Here is an 18791-nt window from a genome sequence, read left to right as displayed (position 1 = left end):
GGGAACGCAAAACCAGCTCCAAACAAGTGGGGCTTGTTTGGTTTCCGGTTTCTGGGTCGTGGTTGTCTCTCTTGGTCCTTCAGGTGATCTGTTTCCAAAAGGCTGAGTAATCTTTCTGGATTTGTCTGTGCTGCCCTGAATTTTGTTTGCTCTGTTTACGTAGATTATTTGGCGTATTGAGTGTGAACACCGGTATATATATTTAGTGCTCATTCTAGTTATTTCCTCCACCACCGAAGACGGATGGAGGTTATGTATTCACCTCTGTTTGTCTGTTTGTGAGCACGATATCGAGTTATGGGCGGATTCGAATGAAACTCGGTGTACAGATTGGGAGTGTCACAACAACTAATTAATTCAATCTGGATCTGGATACGAAGATTTGTTTCAATTTTTAAATGATTCTTCACCACAGAGAGATGAGGGCCAAAAACGATACACAGCACAGTATTTCAAAAAGTTATCGACCGATTATGACAAAACTTGGTGGATGAGTTGGGTAGGTGAAAAGTACAAGCCAATTCGATTTTGGTTGAGGTATGCATCCATATCCGGCCTATCAGTGGGATACAAGACGTAAACTGTTCAGCCTGATGGAGGTCTGTGCTCTACCAAGTCCCCGTCTAGTTTTTTTGTTGTTGTTTTTGTATACAAGATCGAGGCTCGTGTAAGAGCTAACATCAATCACAAAAAAAACGGACACACAAAACATACAATAAAGGGAGCGAGAGACAAGATGGGGAGAGAGAGGGAAGCACACAAGTACAACAGCAGAGAACAGGGACATCGGGAGATCTGTGGGAGGGAGAGGGCTTTGGGGGAGGAGGCATGAATCATGAGTTTAGATCCTGCGTCTCAGGCTTGGATACTTTTGGGCCTACCAATTTTTTTGAGGGAATTAGCCTCATTTTCACCGAATTTCATGTTGTTACACAAAATTCAGTGACATAAAAATATATAATTCATTCGGGCTCGTGGGAAAATCTTCATTCTTCACTTATAACCCGAAAATCCGACACGAATGCAGGCCTGGGGCCTTTGAGGCCCCGCATAAATGTTGTTGTTCTACTATGTTATATCATTATTTTCTTGATATGAGCCTCATTATATGCTCCTATAACTTGGTTACAAATAATTAGGTGACAACATTTTAAAACTTTACACGAATACATTCGTGGGGCCTCCGAGGCCCAATGGCTGCATAGGTGTAGGATTTTTGACAGTTGTGGACATATACATTCTAAATAAAAGGATTAGTGAATCATATTTTTAAAGCAAATACTCCTCCACGAGCCTCAACTTTTTATAGAAAAAAAAGTTTAAAAGGCAAGAAAAAAAAATTTGCAAAAAAAAAAAAAGGTTCATTACTTGTATGGGGTTCTTCCAACTAATAGGATCAATGATTCACATTTTCTGAGCAAATACACATCCATGAGCATCGACTTGGATTGAAAAAGGATATTAAAGAAAAAAAATCTATGAAAAAATCCCCCCAAAAAAACATGAATACATCCGTTGGGCCTCCGAGGCCCAATGGCTGCGTTTATGTAGGATTTTTGATGCCTGCATCTTAGGATTAAGCACCCCTCACAAAACCCATGTTCATGTTGTCTAACCAAGAAATTGAGGACCTACCTAACTTGGGGTCACATCTTCGTTGCAGCAACAACAGCATTCTCCTCCTCAACCAAACCAACGTGGTCAGCGGCTCAGTCTACCCGATGGCAGAGACCCCGGGCGGCCATGTTTGCGATGGCACCGTGTACCCGAAGGTTGCGACTCGGTGGGACAGGTGCCCTCGCTCAATGCGACGCGGGTAAAAGTTTGAAAGCGAATGCCGCCGGCACCCGGCGACATTTAAATTACGGGATGCTCTGCCCGGCCATGGCAGATTGCACATTATCATAATTGCACGTCACGGCCGGTCGGAATGAAAAAGAAAAAGAAAATATTCAACCTGCCTGCCCGAGACCTGCCCGCGGAATCACGGCCCGTCAAACCACGTGCAAGTGGAAAAGGCATCAGCGTGAAGGGGCAGAAACATCTCTACTGATTTCTCCTCATTATGTCCCCAGCACAAGTACATCCTGACATACTTTTGAAGATATATATATTTTTTCGTTCCTTTTTGAGCGAACGGACCACCCATCATCAAAAGTGAAGGCACATTCGATCCAAACTGTCTCAAATTATTCAAGGTAATTCACAACCTGTATTCCTTTAGGCCCTGTTTGTAAACTAGCCATTCAAGGTGTGCCAGCTAAAACCAGAGGTGTGTTCAGTTAGCACGCGGCTTGCTTGATTTAGGTGCTCAAGCACTCCAACGGAACGACCGCTTAACAACATGGTGGTTACCATGGAACAATGCCATTATGATACTCGAGCAATGCTGTCCAAGGGTGTGTTCAGTTACCAAGCAGCTCGCTATTGCTTGTCAAGCCAGCCGATCCTTATCAACGGTATAGAATGGAGTGCTCGCTTGGGTGCGCAAGCCATTTGGCAATCGCTCTACCAGAAACTTGGTAACTGAACACACCCCGAACGGTCGTTTTCAGCTTTACTCGATCCTATTTTGACAACAACTTCCCCAAACGACAACTATCGGGGATGCATCTTCGTGGTGGTTGTACCCCCCCCCCCCCCCCCAATGCAAGTCGGGGACCAAATCTTCCCCATTCTTCCCTGCTGCCCGGATTCGTCAAGGCATCGCTGTCACAGTCAGAGCGCAGATCGGCCCTTTCCCTCTTGTCCATCCCTCCCTCTCTGTGTCGTGGCCCTGACTTTGTGAAGGTGGCGGTACACCATCCTGAATGTGGGGGATCTCTGGGTTGCTACTGCGAGATTGATCGGCTGTCTCCGTGCCGCAGGCTTGTTCGAGAGAACTGTCCGTGGCTATGCACCAACAACAACTTCCACAAACAAATTGTGTTTGTAGCGGCTACAAAATGCGAGGAAGAGGGAAAGAAAGTAATATAAATCTGGAGTCAAAAGGAGGAACCGCCGCCAAGCTTATTTATGGGCCGTACAACTCTGCTTTTTCAGGGAGGGGTTTCACATTTTTGTAGATCTTTAAGCATCAGGATGAAAAGTATATACAGTCACGTGAAAAAGAAAGTACACCCCATGTAAAGTTTTGACTTTTTCAACATATTTCAACATACAGCTATTTGATCTTCATTTCAACAATATTGATAGATAAAGGCAAATTTAGCATGTGGAAAAAGGAAGTACACCCTTGGCTCTAATAAGTGGTATTGCCCCCTTTGGCAGAAACAACCTCAAGTAGGCGTTTCTTATAACTGTCTCCCAGTCTCTGACATCGACTGGGAGAAATTTTTGCCCACTCCTCCATGCAGAATTATTTCAGCTGTGCGATGTTTGAGGGGTTTCTTGCATGCACAGCTCGTTTCAAATCCCCCCACAACCTCTCGATGGGATTTAGATCCGGGCTTTGACTTGGCCATTCCAGAACCCTCCATTTCTTTCTTTTCAGCCATTCCTTGGTGGATTTACTGGTATGTTTAAGGTCATTGTCATGTTGCAAGGTGCACCTTCAGTTGAGCTTCAACTTTCTGACAGATGGCCTCACATTATCCTCAATCACCTTCTGGTACAATGAATAATTCATCGTGGATTCCATGATGGTGAGCTGCCCAGGCCCTGATGCAGCAAAGTTGCCCCAAACCATAATATTTCCACCACCATGCTTTGCAGTTGGTATCAGGTTCTTGTTGTCAAATGCTGTCTTTTGATTTTGCCAAACATGTCTTCTGGTACTGTGGCCAAATAGCTCAACCTTTGACTCATCTGTCCAGAGCACATTGTTCCAGAAGTGCTGGTCTTTGCCTAGGTGTTCATTGGCAAACTTTAGTCTTGCCCTGATGTTCTTTCTGGACAGCAAAGGTTTCCTCCTGGCACACCTCCCATGTAGATCAAATTTGTGCAGCCTCTTTCTAATGGTAGACTCGTGCACTTGGACATCAACAGTGGCAAGAGCTACCTGTAGGTCCCGTGATGACATTCTGGGGTTCTTAGAGACTTCTTTCAGCATCTTGCGGTCTGCTCTCAGGCTGAACTTGCTGGGGCGGCCTGGCCTGACCAAGTTGGCAGTTGTTTGGAATCTTCTCCACTTGTAGATGATCTTCCGGACAGTCCAATGATTGATTTCAAATTGTTTGGAGATCTTTTCAAATCCCTTCCCAGACTCGTAGGCATCTACAACCTTCTTTCTGAAGGCCTCAGAGAGCTCTTTTGATCTAGGCATGGTGACGCCGCACACTTCAACAACAAAGAGCAAACCAAACTAAATGTCTGTGGTTTAAATAAGACAGGTTCCTCCAAGATCCTCTCTAACGATGTTCTAATCAATTGCACCTGAACTGGTGCACCTTATTCTAATTTGAGGTGTTTGAAGTAGTGATAAATGTAGTGGTGTATTTACTTTTTCCACGTGTGAAATTTGCATTTATGTTTATTTAAATTATACAATGGACTACAAAATGTAAATGTTTCATGATATTTGTTATATTATATCACCTTTATCTATCAATATTGTTGAAATGAAGATCAAATAGCTGTATGTTGAAATATGTTGAAAAAGTCAAAACTTTACATGGGGTGTACTTACTTTTTCACGAGACTGTATAACAATAAATGTATTAATGAAATGCACGTTTCAATAATACTAGCAGAGTACCAACCCTGCGGGTGGCTGGTAATTGTGCATTACTTGCTGAAAAATGTATTACCAGCTGTGACCCCAACTTGGACCCTGTTTGGGGCCACGGCCCTTTATAGCTAACACACCATGAGGCTGGAGACCCCATTTTGTGTGTCAGATAGGCCAGATAACGTTAAGGTGAGTTGACCTGACAATTGTTACCTCCGCCACTGAAGGTTGATGGAGATTTAATGGTTTCACTCCTGTCTGTCAGCAAGGTATCTCAAAGCGTTATGGATGGATATGGACGGAACTTGATGTACAGGTTGGGTGAGTGACAATAAATCACTGCTGATCACTCCGGTTTGTGTGCGTGTGTTTTTGTTTGTGTGTTTGTGTGTGTGTGTTTGTGTGTTTCTGTGTGTGTGTGTGTGTGTGTGTGTGTGTGTGTGTGTGTGTGTGTTTCTGTGTTTGTGTGTTTGTCTGTCCGCTCACTTATACTTGCCTAAAGGTCACAATTTTAAACCGACCTTCACGAAACTTCACCAAATGATAGAGTTCGTAGTCCGACAAAATCCTATATATTATTGAGGTCAAGACATCAAAACGTCAACATAGGCCGAAGGTTAACCACTTTTTTTAAAATTTCTAAAATCCTCAATTTTAATCCGATTGACTTGAAATTTGAATAGGATTTACATATTGGCTAGCTGAATTTAACCACTAACTATTTTTGAGATCAGCGTGGGCCAAAAGGTCAACATAGGCCAATGGTCAACCACTTTTTTGAATTTCTAAAATCCTCAATTTTCATCCAATTGACTTGAAATTTGATGACAATGACAGAGATCTGTAATCTGGCGGTGAAAGAGTCTGCATTCTAGTGGGTTGGGAACTGAGTACCCTCGTCCCTCTATACAAGGGGAAAGGTGACCCTCTAGAGTGTGGCTCGGACCGAGCGATAAAGTTATTGGAGCATGGAATGAAGGTATTGGAAAGGGTGTTGGAGAGGAGGATAAGGAAAAAAGTGAAGATCGACGAAATGCAGTTTGGATTTATGCCAGGAAGAGGAACGACAGACGCGCTTTTTATTGTGAGGCAGTTGCAGGAGAAGTACATGGAGAAGAGGAAGAAGTTGTTTCTTGGGTTTGTTGATCTGGAGAAAGCATTCGATAGGGTTCCACGCAAAGTATTGACATGGGCAATGAGGAAGTTAGGAGTGGAGGAATGGTTTATCAGAGTAGTGATGGCAATGTACAAAAGAGCGCGCACAGCTGTAAGGACGAAGGACGGGAACAGTGGTGAGTTTGAGGTGAAGATGGGAGTGCATCAGGGGTCGGTACTAAGTCCACTACTATTTGTAGCTGTGATGGAGTTGCTGGCTCAGAACGTAAAGGAGGGTTTACCGTGGGAGTTGTTGTATGCAGATGATCTGGTGTTGATTGCGGAAAGTATTGATGGACTGAGGGAAAAGATGAACAAGTGGAAGGAATGTATGGAGACAAAAGGTCTGAATGTGAATATCGGAAAGACGAAGGTGATGGCAAGTGGTAAAGCATGTGGTGAGGTGGAAAGAACTGGGAAGTGGCCATGTGCTGTGTGCAGGAATGGTGTCGGAGTGAACTCCATTCAATGTACAATGTGCGCTGAGTGGGTTCATCAAAAATGTAGTGGTCTGAGAGGGTCATTAACCAGTGTGGCAGCTACATTCAAATGTAAGGTGTGCACAGAGGGAGCTGCACATGGAGGAAATGTTGAGTTGGATCTTGGAGACGGCGTGAAGCTGGAAAGTGTGAAAACATTTTGCTACCTCGGAGACATGCTGAATGGAGAAGGTGGATCAGACTCGGCAACGGTTGCTAGAGTGAGATGTGCATGGAAGAAGTTTCGGGAACTGAGTGGCGTGCTGATGAGGAGGGGCGTGTCGCTGAAGCTGAAGGGAAAGGTGTATGCTGCATGTGTGAGAAGTGTTATGATTTATGGGAGCGAGACATGGGTAATGAACGTAGAGCAGCAACGAAGGTTGGAAAGGGTGGAAATGCGAATGGTTCGATGGATGTGCGGAGTATCATTGAGAGAGAGGAAGACAAAATGATGAATTGCGAAAAATGATGGGAATAGAGCTTGTGATTGATGCTGTGAAGAAGAAAAGGTTGAGATGGTTTGGCCATGTGTTGAGGAAGGATGAAAGTGACTGGTTGAGAAGAGTGATGGAAATGAATGTAGAAGGAAGTCGAGGACGGGGAAGACCGAGAAAGACTTGGCTAAAGATGGTGGAAGAAGAAATGCGGGCAAGGGGGTTAACAAGGAGAGATGCAGAAAATAGGGCAAGATGGAGAAGATTGTCATGGGGACCGCAAGGCTAACCCCCGCTCTAGCAGGGAAAATGGCCTTAAAATCCTCTTAAAACCTTCCCCCCAAGTCCTCCCGATGTCCCTGCTCTCAAATGTTGTGTTTGTGTCCTTCCCCCTCTCTCCCCATCTTGTCTGCCGCTCCCCTTGTTTTTTGTGTTTTGTGCGTCGGTTTGTCTTTTTGTGTGATTAATGTTAGCTCTTTCACGAGCCTCGATCTTGTATACAAAAAAAAAAAAAAAAAAATGCATGTTGTTGTGTTGTTGTTTTGAAATTTGAAGAGAATTTATAGATCGGCTCACCAACTATTTTTCAACCACCAACTATTTTTGAGATCAGCATATGCCAAAAGGTCAACATAGGCCAAAGCTCAACAACAATTTCGAATTTCTAAAATTCTCAATTTTCATCTGATTGAGTTCAAAATTGAATGGGATTTTCATATGGGTGAACTGAACTCAGCCAACTACTATTTTTGAGGTCAACATAGGGCACAAGGTCAACATAGGCCAAATGTCCACCACTTTTTTCAAATTTCTAAAATCCTCAAATTCTCCCGATTGACTTGAAATTTGAATAGGATTTTAAAATCAGCAAACTTAATTCAACCACCAACTATTTTTGAGATTAACATGGGCCAAAAGGTCAATATCGGCCAAAGGTCAACAACTATTTCAAATTTCTAAAATCCTCAATTTTCATCCGATTCACTTGGAATTTGAATGGGATTTTCATATCAGCCAACGGAATTCAACCACCAACTATTTTTGAGATTAACATGGGCCAAAAGGTCAACATAGGCGAAAGGTCAACATAGGCCGAATTTCTAAAATTGTCAATTTTCATCCGATTAACTTAAACTTTGAAGACGATTTGCATATCAGGTCACTGAATTCTACCACAAATATTATTTTTGAGGTCAAACGGATGCTCTACTGAGTGCCATTCTACTTTGTTTTGCCAAGTGTCTCGCTCTATGAGTGATTTTTCATCTGTTTGTTTGTTTGTGAACAAAATATCTCAAAAGGTTGTGGACGGATTCGGACGAAATTTGGCAGAGATTTAGTGTATGTTACAAGGACGAAAGGATTCGATTTTGGTGAAGATCCGGATTCGGATCCGGCTACTATAATTTTTAAAGTGATTCTTCACCATTGGGAGAAAGGGTCAAAAACGATACATAGCAGGATATCTCAAAAAGTTGTGGACGGATTTGAACGAAACTTGGTGGACAGGTTGGGTGTCTGACAAGGACAAATAGCTTCGATTTTGGTGAAGATCTGAATATGGATTCCGATATGATAATTATTTCATTTTTTAAAGTGATTCTTCACCATTGAGTGATATGGCCAACCAGGCGGAGGCCGTTCTAGTTCAAACATTTATGGACGGGTTATGGTAGAACTAGGTGTAACTAAAACTCTATTTGAGTCCAATAATAGGCCACAGATTTTGGAGTCTCAGATAATGCTTATATCGTGATATGAATTTTCTATTTTTTAGGAAGATGTCTAGGCTCGTGGAAGAGCTCGGACACAGAACAGATCAGGAGACAACCTAACAAAAGGAACAGCAGGGCAGAGGGAGAAGGTATACAGAGACGGACAAACAAGGGATGCAGGTCGGCTGTGGTTCCATTTGAGGCGAGGGAAGGAACCACCTTGGGAGGCCATTTTTCCCTGCAGAGCAGGGGTTGGCCTTTTTCGGGCACCGTGGTCTCCTTTTTGAAGCAATGTTTTATGGCCGGATGCCCTTCCTGCCGCCAACCCTGTTGGTCACCTCTTGCGACACACAGGGAATTACCAGCAAGCTGGTCCTCAATTTGCCGACCTCAGAAGGATGACAGGCTGAGTCAACCCCGTGGCATTAATTCAGCGATCAACCGGGATTTGAACCCAGGATCCTAGGATCCCAAGCCGGCACCCTAACCGCTAAGCCAGCACACCAGGCCCGAGGCGAGGGAAGGGATGAATGAAATTAATTGATTAATTACTTAATTATTATCGATTAATTAATTACTTCTTTATTTTCTATCTCATCTGGGCGATATCTCAGGCACATTTTGAGCTACAAAGCTGATATTTGGACATGACAATGAACAAGTGATTTGGCTGTAAAGAGTATTTTTAATTTATTGATTAATCAATTAATTAATCAAATCATTCAATTGATTAATTAATTTTCAAAAAGTTACAGATTCGTTTGTAGTTTAGGTATGCTATTAGCCAATTTATTAAGGAAATAATTATTTTACGATTTTAATTTATTTATTTTCGTTATTTATCACTTATTTATTTCCTTTCTCATCTGGGCAATATCTCAGGCACCTTTTGAGCTAGTAAGCTAATATTTTGCCATGCCAGTGACCAAGTGATTTGGCTATAAAGGGTATTTTTGATTTATTGATTAATCAATGAATCAATTCATTATTTTTTTGATTAATTATTTCATTAATTTTCAAAACGTGAGAGATTCGGACGAAACGCTAATAGTTTAGGTATGCTATCAGCCAGTTGATTAATTCATTATTTTACGATTATTATTTATTTATTCAATTGATCAATCAATTATTGTACACCGATCCCTCACGATTCCGTCTCCATGTGCTGCACGGCAACATCGCATCGTCGAAGGCACCCCAGTGATGTTGTCCGCTGGAGGATATGTTTTGTATTTATTTGGCATCTGTGTACTTTCAATGTATCTGTGCTTGTTTATTTTTTTTTTTACAGGAGCGAGGGTCATGGAAGGCCATGGTAGAACTGGCATTAGATAAACATTAATGAACGAACAGGAAAAGAGGAGGAGGAGTGGAGGAAACACTGAAACTAGCAAGTAAGATGGTTGGGTTGGGAAAGGTTAATGGTGGTAATAAAGATCATGGCTCACAAAAGAGGTGGTGCTACACACTACCTGCTTGAAGAGTGGGAGAGAACAGCTTCTGGAAGGCCATTCCATAGACGGAGAAGTGAAGTGGGCGGACAGCCTGGAATTTGGTTGTTTAACAAGGAAGCGGTTACTGGAAGAAGGAATACATCCTGGAGTAGGTAGGGAGGGTCAGAGGACTGAGAGAGAGCAGGAGGAGCAATGTCGGAGAACAGAGGGTAGAAAACATAGAGACCACCGACCTGCCTGCCCCGTGAGAGCAACACACCTTGTGCTTCGGCCTCATCACGTGACATTCCAATAATGTTGAGACTGTTGCTGTTTTTAAATCTTGAAAATCCATCGAGTCTTAATGGTGATTCATATTATACAGGCAGGTGTCGAGTCCCCGGGGAAGGTATATTTATGTCTGACATATGCTGCCTCTGTCGTGCCTGATGAATCATCATTGTGCAAGAGACATCAGACTGTGTTTGTCTTTTGGTGAAAATTTGTTTCTTGCTTGGTTCTACCTGATGGATTTATTTATTTATTCTGAATTCTGTTGTTTTTTCCACTTTTGGGTTTAATATATCAGTGAAGGTTAACACTGCAGTTAAAAATTAATCAATTGTTTCATGGAAAAGATCAAATAGTTTTACATCGATCCCTCGGATTCTTGATGGGACATACATTTTGTATTTCTCAGATACAATCTGGGAACCATTTACATATTACGTGGGTGGGAGGGTGTCAGTGGTTGAAGGAATTCAAAATGGATTGAGTATATGGTCAATGAAAAGAGGCAGCGGCTGTAGTAGTAAAGGAAGGGTAATGAAGATGGGAAAGAGAGAATGGGAAAGGATTTTGGGAGTTTGAGAAGGGGAGGGGTGATAAATGGATGGCAGTAGGGTGGACAGGTAGCGGATGGACAAGGTAACGATGCATTTTGTGTAATGTATCCTTTCCTAGGAATATTAAAGATAATGTTATACACCTTCTAAAATATTAACTGGTAACCACTGTGTTTTGTGAAAAGAGCAGGCCATTGTGTGCCGGTACCCCTGCACTCATTCCAGATTCCAGGCCAAGAATGAGGGTTGCCTTCGCTGCACCCTGTAATGGAGTACAGCGACCTGTCCACTGGTCGTTCTCACAGGTGGAGACGTTTGCAAATGCTCAGGAGCACCCTCATGCCCACCCCTCGCAAGCCTCACCCACTACAAATCCAATGGGGTATGACCCAGTAATACATGGTATGTACATGACCCTATAACAATTCATCACGAATACTACCACGACTACTATGACTACCACTACTACCACCATCACTACTACTACTACTACTACTACTACCACTAATACTACCACCACTACCACTACTACCACCACTACTACTGCTACCACCACTGCCACTACTGCTACCACCACTACTACTGCTACTACCACTACCACTACTGCTACCACCACTACCACTACTGCTACCACCACTACTACTGCTACCACCACTACCACTACTTCTACCACCACTACTACTACTACCACTACTACTGCTACCACCACTACTACTACTACTACTACCACTACTGCTACCACCACTACTACTGCGACCACCACTACTACTGCTACCACCACTACTACTGCTACCCCCACTACCACTACTACCACTACTCCCAATACTACTGCTACCACCACTACTACTGCTACCACCACTACTACTGCTACCACCACTGCCACTACTGCTACCACCACTACCACCACTACTACTGCTACCACCACTGCCACTACTGCTACCACCACTACTACTACTACCACTACTCCCACTACTACTGCTACCACCACTACTACTGCTACCACTACTACTGCTACCACCACTACTACTGCTACCACCACTACCACTACTGCTACCACCACGACTACTGCTACCACCACTACTACTGCTACCACCACTACTACTGCTACCACCACTACTACTGCTACCACCACTGCCACTACTGCTACCACCACTACTACTACTACCACTACTCCCACTACGACTGCTACCACCACTACTACTGCTACCACCACTACTACCACCACTGCCACTACTGCTACCACCACTACTACTGCTACCACCACTACTACTGCTACTACCACTACCACTACTGCTACTACCACTACCACTACTGCTACCACCACTACCACTACTCCCACTACTACTGCTACCACCACTACTACTGCTACCACCACTACTACTGCTACCACCACTACCACTACTGCTACCACCACTACCACTAATGCTACCACCACTACTACTGCTACCACGACTACTACTGCTACCACTACTACTGCTACCACCACTACCACTACTGCTGCCACCACTACTACTGCTACCACCACTACTACTACTACCACCACTCCCACTACTTCTACCACCACTTCTACTCCCACTACTACTACCACCACTACTACTGCTACCACCACTACCACTACTACCACCACTACTACTGCTACCACCACTGCCACTACTGCTACCACCACTACTACTGCTACTACCACTACCACTACTGCTACCACCACTACCACTACTCCCACTACTACTGCTACCACCACTACTACTGCTACCACCACTACTACTGCTACCACCACTACCACTACTGCTACCACCACTACCACTACTGCTACCACCACTACTACTGCTACCACCACTACTACTGCTACCACTACTACTGCTACCACCACTACCACTACTACTACTGCTACCACTACTACTGCTACCACCACTACCACTACTGCTACCACCACTACTACTGCTACCACCACTACTACTACTACCATCACTCCCACTACTTCTAACACCACTTCTACTCCCACTACTACTACCACCACTACTACTGCTACCACCACTACCACTACTACCACCACTACTACTGCTACCACCACTGCCACTACTGCTACCACCACTACTACTGCTACCACCACTGCTACTCCCACTACTACTAACACCACTACTACTGCTACCACCACTACCACTACTACTGCTACTCCCACTACTACTACCACCACTACGACTGCTAGTACTAGTTGTACTACTACCGCCACGATTACTGCTACTACTAGTACTACTACCGCCCCTACTACGACTATCACCACTACGAGTACTACCACTACTACTACTACTACTGCTACCATCACTGCCACTACTGCTACTAACACTACTACCACCACTACTACTACAACTACTACGTACTTTAACCGCCCCAATGATTTGCACCTTCTTGTGGAGTTAGCCGGGGAATGATTTTGGCCCAAGTCCTTCATGAACCGGCTGGCCAGGCCTGACGCTTGACTGAAGGTGGCAGGAATTTATAATTTGTTCAGAGTGCCGGCGATAACTCACCTATAATTTGTGAGATCTTTCACGTGTACTTATTTCACGGATTCAATCAAAATATATACAAAATATGTACAAAATATGTACAAAATATGTACGCAGACATGAAATTTCAAATAACAAGCACATGAGGGAGGTTCACACTCATTAGCACACACGTTGCAATATATTACCATTTTAGGAACATGTTCTTCCCAAAATTTTATCCCTAACTTAAGTATTACAGTTTACAACTATTCAACATGGAATCTGGTATTGTTTATGGAAAAGCAGAACAACAGGGATCGATGGGTCAACAAACAAAATGAGGTAAAAGGGAAAACAGTTGGAGAACAGCGAGATTATGCGCAAGGAGGGTAATTGTAGGGGAAGGATGGGAATTGTCTCAGCGTGTGTCGTGGAGCTCAGTAATGGAAACGGGAAGGCCACGATGTGATGATTGTGATGGTGGGCTCGAGACAAAATCCTGTATGGAAGATATCGAGACAAAAGACTCAGGAAGACAACTCCTCAGGAGAAGAGGTGTATGAATGAATGGAAGCGAGCGTGGAGTTTGGACTTCAGGGGGCTAACAAGTTGTTTTTTTTATACTTTTGTATACAAGATCGAGGCTCGTGTAAGAGCTAACATTGATCACAAAAGGACAATCTGACACGTAAAACATAAAACATATGACAAAGGGAGAGGGAGACAAGATGGAGAGCAAGGACATCGGGAGATCCTTTTGATCGGGATCAAAAGATACGGGTCAGATACGGTTGATGATACGGGTCAGAGAGGGAGACAAGATGGAGAGCAACGACATCGGGAGATCTGTGGGAGGGAGAGGGCTTGGGGGGAAGAGGCATGGGAAGGGGGGGGGGGGGTGGGAGAGGTATACCGTAAAACACATGGACACTGCTAGGACTTCCAGGAAAGAAGTTGGTATTTTAAAAAAGTGGATCTGGGGTGAATTAACGGGGGTAGAAATGATCAAGGTTTTGGATGGGGGAAGATAAGAGATGGTGGTGAACAGCTGTTTTAAAGACCTGGAGGGAGGAGTGGGATTGAAGAGAGTGAGGGAGTTTGTTCCAGAGGCGGGAGAAAAGAGGAATGAAGGAGTGAAGGTGAATAGAGAGTCTTGATTTTGGCAGTTTCACCAGAAGAGGGTTGCTGGCAGATATTGTGCGACCTGTAGGAATATTTGTGGGACAGAGCCCAGATACAGCTGGGGGAGCAAGGCCGGAGAAGAGTCGGTAGAAGACGGAAAGACCACCAACCTGCCTACGGTGAGTAAGTGAAAGGCCCTCAGAGTTAGCTCGGCTATAATAATAATAATAATAATAATAATAATAATAATAATAATAATAATAATAATAATAATCTCATCGTGGGAGATTCCAATGATTCTGAAATCTTTGGTTTCAACAGCGTGAAGCCGAGCTAGGTGTGAGGCAGGAGCACCGGCCCAGAGGGGGGAACAGTATTCCATTGAGCTGCGGATGAAAGCCTTGTATGTGGTGAGGATTCCCAGTCGGCGACTGGCTTTGCAGGCCAAGTTCATGGTTTATGGCAGAACGTGTTTGACCTGCAGGGGCAATGTCTGGGCAGAGAGGCGAGAGCCGAAGGAACGAGACCATAATGAAGCTGGTAACAAAATGCAGGACCACATACATGTCTGAGATGATCAAGAAGCAATGACTTGCAGGACTTTAGATTCCAAGTCGTCAAGGGTGACAAGATGGGAAGCAGCAGAACCAGTCCACAGTTGGGAGCCATATTTCATTGCACTCTGAATGAATCCATCGTACACCATTTTAGGCCAAGAATAGCTCGAGGCAGGAGTTAGCCCTGTGGAGAATTCCGAAGTGAATGCCAGCTTTGGAGGTTTCTTTTGGTCAAGACAGGTTATAGCTGATAGGCAATGACATACAGGTTATAGCTGTTAGGAAGTTGGATAATATAGACAAAGGCCAAGGAGTTCCATAGACTGTACCTGTCCCAACAGAAAAAATAGGGGATTTTTCTTTCTGGTGAGAATTGACAAGGACAGAGTGAGAATATGGGAAGGAAGACTTTGTCCACACTTTGGGGGCGCAGCCTTGAGAGCATATGGGCAATTTGTCCGCTCTTAAGAAGAGGAAACACTCCTTTCATGTCTTCAGACACATCGGGCCGCCTTGGCAGTTTTCCGTTGGCTATAGGGCACAATCCTGGACGGGTCACCACTCTGACACAGGATACTTGAATGGCTCATTCTTCCCAGCTGGTACCCATTTTCCTGACCTCTGAAGGATGACAGGCTGAGTCAACCCACCCGGTGTTGTGTTATCGGCACGACAGGGGCTCAAACTCAGGACCCTAAGATCTTAAGCCAGCCACCTTAACCGCTAAGCCAACACCAGGCTTATGGAGGAGGAGAGAAGTGATGATACGGGTCTTTAAAGTTCTAAAATAAATGTTCCAGGTCGATGAGCAGTTGCTTATTTTGTACAGACCAGCAGAGAGGAGGTCTGCCGAAACTTGTCTGGAGTTATCATGTTTCTTTCAGTCCCTACTAGAGGTGTATTGATATGAACTCTTTGAAATCCCACTACCTTGTCCCCCTTTTCACCCATTTTTCTGACATTCTGAATGAATTGCACATACTGTATCTGCTCGCAAATGATCCTTGAACCTGCAGCGTGGGAGCGGTTCACGGGTCAAGTCTGCGCAGCAACAGCGACCATCTTAATACACTTCCAGCGTTCTCTTGGAAGAACAAGCTTCGGAGTACGAAAGACGTTGACAATGCTCCAAAATTATTTGTGTGCGGCCAATGAATATATTTTAGGGCCACTTAATATCCTCCTCAGCGAAGACCCTCCTACCAGCTTGTGAAAGATTGGAGGCAGGAATCTCCTCCATTCATTGCACAGTGCATCCCCTCGTTCCTTCAGATTTTGTGGTTAGTGTAGTTAAGCCGGTAATTAGTGTTCCAACACATCCACCTTATTTCATTAGACACCTTATTTCGGTTAGGGTCAGCCTTTTGGGTTTCCGAAGGAAGTGTAAGGATGTTGTTTTCATAAACCCAGTTCTTGACAAGATAAGTAGTGTGGGAAGGTGTGCTGTCAGGTCCCTATACTGCAGAACTCCATCATTGCAGGTAAGCCTCTGCCAGCCAGAAACATCACAATAGGATTTGGAATTAATCATCCCTTTCCTGGTGACAACACGAACACCAAGTACATGTATAAACAGGCAAAAGCATCAACAAGCCATTAGAAAGTCTTGAGATCCCACAACAGCTATCTGCACAACCTGCACATCTGTTATTACACTTGAGCAATGTGTACCTGGATTCATCACTCAACAAAAGTGGTTTCCACATTTACATATCCACTGCAACATGCAACACTCAATGCAAAGCCACGCATTGGCTACAGGGGCTGGTGCAATATTAAAGGGGAATAAGGAGTTGTGTGTGTGTGTGTGTGTGTGTGTGTGTGTGTGTGTGTGTGTGTGTGTGTGTGTGTGTGTGTGTGTGTGTGTGTGAGTGAGTCACGGTATATAGGAGGGGGCAGTGTTATAGCTTGCTCATTAACCCAACCCCAACCCATTCAAAATATGGCCTCTTCCATTAAAGTGTGAATAGACTAAACTTAAAATTTGTTCTTCCATTCCTTCAAAACATCAAAGCATGGAAAACTAGTCTGTGTCGGCGGACAAGGAGAAGTAGGGGAAGCAACCACCGTGGAAAGCAAGGAGAAGCTGAGGATTCAGGAATTAACCCTTCATCAGAGAAAGAGGTTTCGTGCCCCCTAAAATTCACATGCTCCGATGAAGAACGAACATCCAAAATGTCACCTTCCCTTTACCTACAATGGTGGTTAGCATACTCTGAAAAACACTCAGTTCATTCCATCCATTGCACCGGTAGTTTCCTGACACCCCAACTTCCTGAACTTTTTCGTCACATTCCACAAGTATCGGCATCTATTTGTAGCCATGAAGTATCGCTTGTTATCTTCCACTTCATGACAAATAAACATTATCCTTGGTGGATTTGGGGCTGGACATACAATACTTTCAATCATATTGATAGAAGTACCAACTTTGTGAGAACCAATGATTATTCCTCGTTGAAATTCCAGCTGTTAACACCTTTCTCTGTTCCACAAGACTCTACGAACTGAGCAATGGGTTTCCTGGCTATTGATAGTGTGTCCGTTGAAAGATTAAATGTAATTTATTTCAAACCATGACTCAAATAACCTTTCCTTATAACACAGATGATTCATTTGTTTTTTTGACATAAATAACTTGCCTGTTTTGGATCATCTGTAAGCAATAAAGGCCGAGTGCAATGAACTAGAAAATGACAAAACACCCATGAGGAATCACACACCCTGCCCCATCCAGCCCATCAGCAGAGATATGTGTTTCTCAGGCTTGATAAGTATAGGCCTACCACTCATATCCCAATTTCCGACTGCAAACATTTGACCGAAAGATTGAGTACATCGAACCGATCCAAGGAAGTATGATAACTGATAAGACACAAATGGTCTGATATATTTATCAGGCCGGGCCTGGACAATGCACAGAGCGTAAGCTGGGTCAACATTCCCTGTCAGCAGGATGGGACAATATTATGTACTAGCACAGGCCTGTGGTAAAAAATACCACGTCAGAAAAGCCTTTGCGTATTATTATATAGAAAGAAGGAGAAGAGACGAAAGGTCACCCTCCCCCCGGAGAAGCAAAGTTCGCTACAACATTGTACACTGTTGCTCAGCACACTGACGGGGCATGATTACCCAGAGAAGCAAAGTTGGCGTATTATAATATAGATATTATATATATATACCAGCATATTATGACAGACATAGACAATATTGACAAAGAAAATATAAAGAAAAAGAAGAAGAAGAAGAAGAGAGGATCGGACACCATCCACCCCAGAAGCAAAGTTCATTTGGAAAATCAAAGCGTGGTTTGCAACATGGGACGATATCCCTTGGCCAACTGTGGAGTCATCAGGAGCCAGAGGCCATCGGAGTAAAAGTCTTTAGCTTTATAAGGACCAATGCCTCCGAGTATTATTTACATAGATATCCCAGGTAAAGGCATGCATGATCCTTCATTAGATGTTGCCTTTATTGGGTCATAAAATCCGTTTCTGGGTATATACATATCTCTACCATATAAAACACAATGTGTGTGTGTGTGTGTGTGTGTGTGTGTGTGTGTGTGTGTGTGTGTGTGTGTGTGTGTGTGTGTGTGTGTGTGTGTGTGTGTGTCCCTCATACGGGTAGGTTTTAAAAGGCTTCAAGTAGTGCTTTAGGAGGGATTTGAGTGGGGGGGGGGGGGGAGGGTGGGGGCTAGGAGTTAAATGGGCAAGCTTTGAACACGACTGTGTGTCCACCGGTTAAAAGACCTAAAAGACTCTGAGGACCCAAAAGACCCAGAAGACCCCAAGGACTCTGAAGACCCGAAATACCCTGAGACCCAAAATACCCAAAAGACTGAAAAGACCAAAAAGGCTGAAAAGACCCAATGGACTCCAAAGACGCAAAAG

Source organism: Myxine glutinosa, chromosome 9 (assembly GCF_964187855.1).
Source record: "Myxine glutinosa chromosome 9, kmMyxGlut1.1, whole genome shotgun sequence".
Taxonomy (NCBI): domain Eukaryota; kingdom Metazoa; phylum Chordata; class Myxini; order Myxiniformes; family Myxinidae; genus Myxine; species Myxine glutinosa.
The sequence above is the reverse complement of the archived record's forward strand: the minus strand, read 5'-3'. Positions refer to the sequence as shown.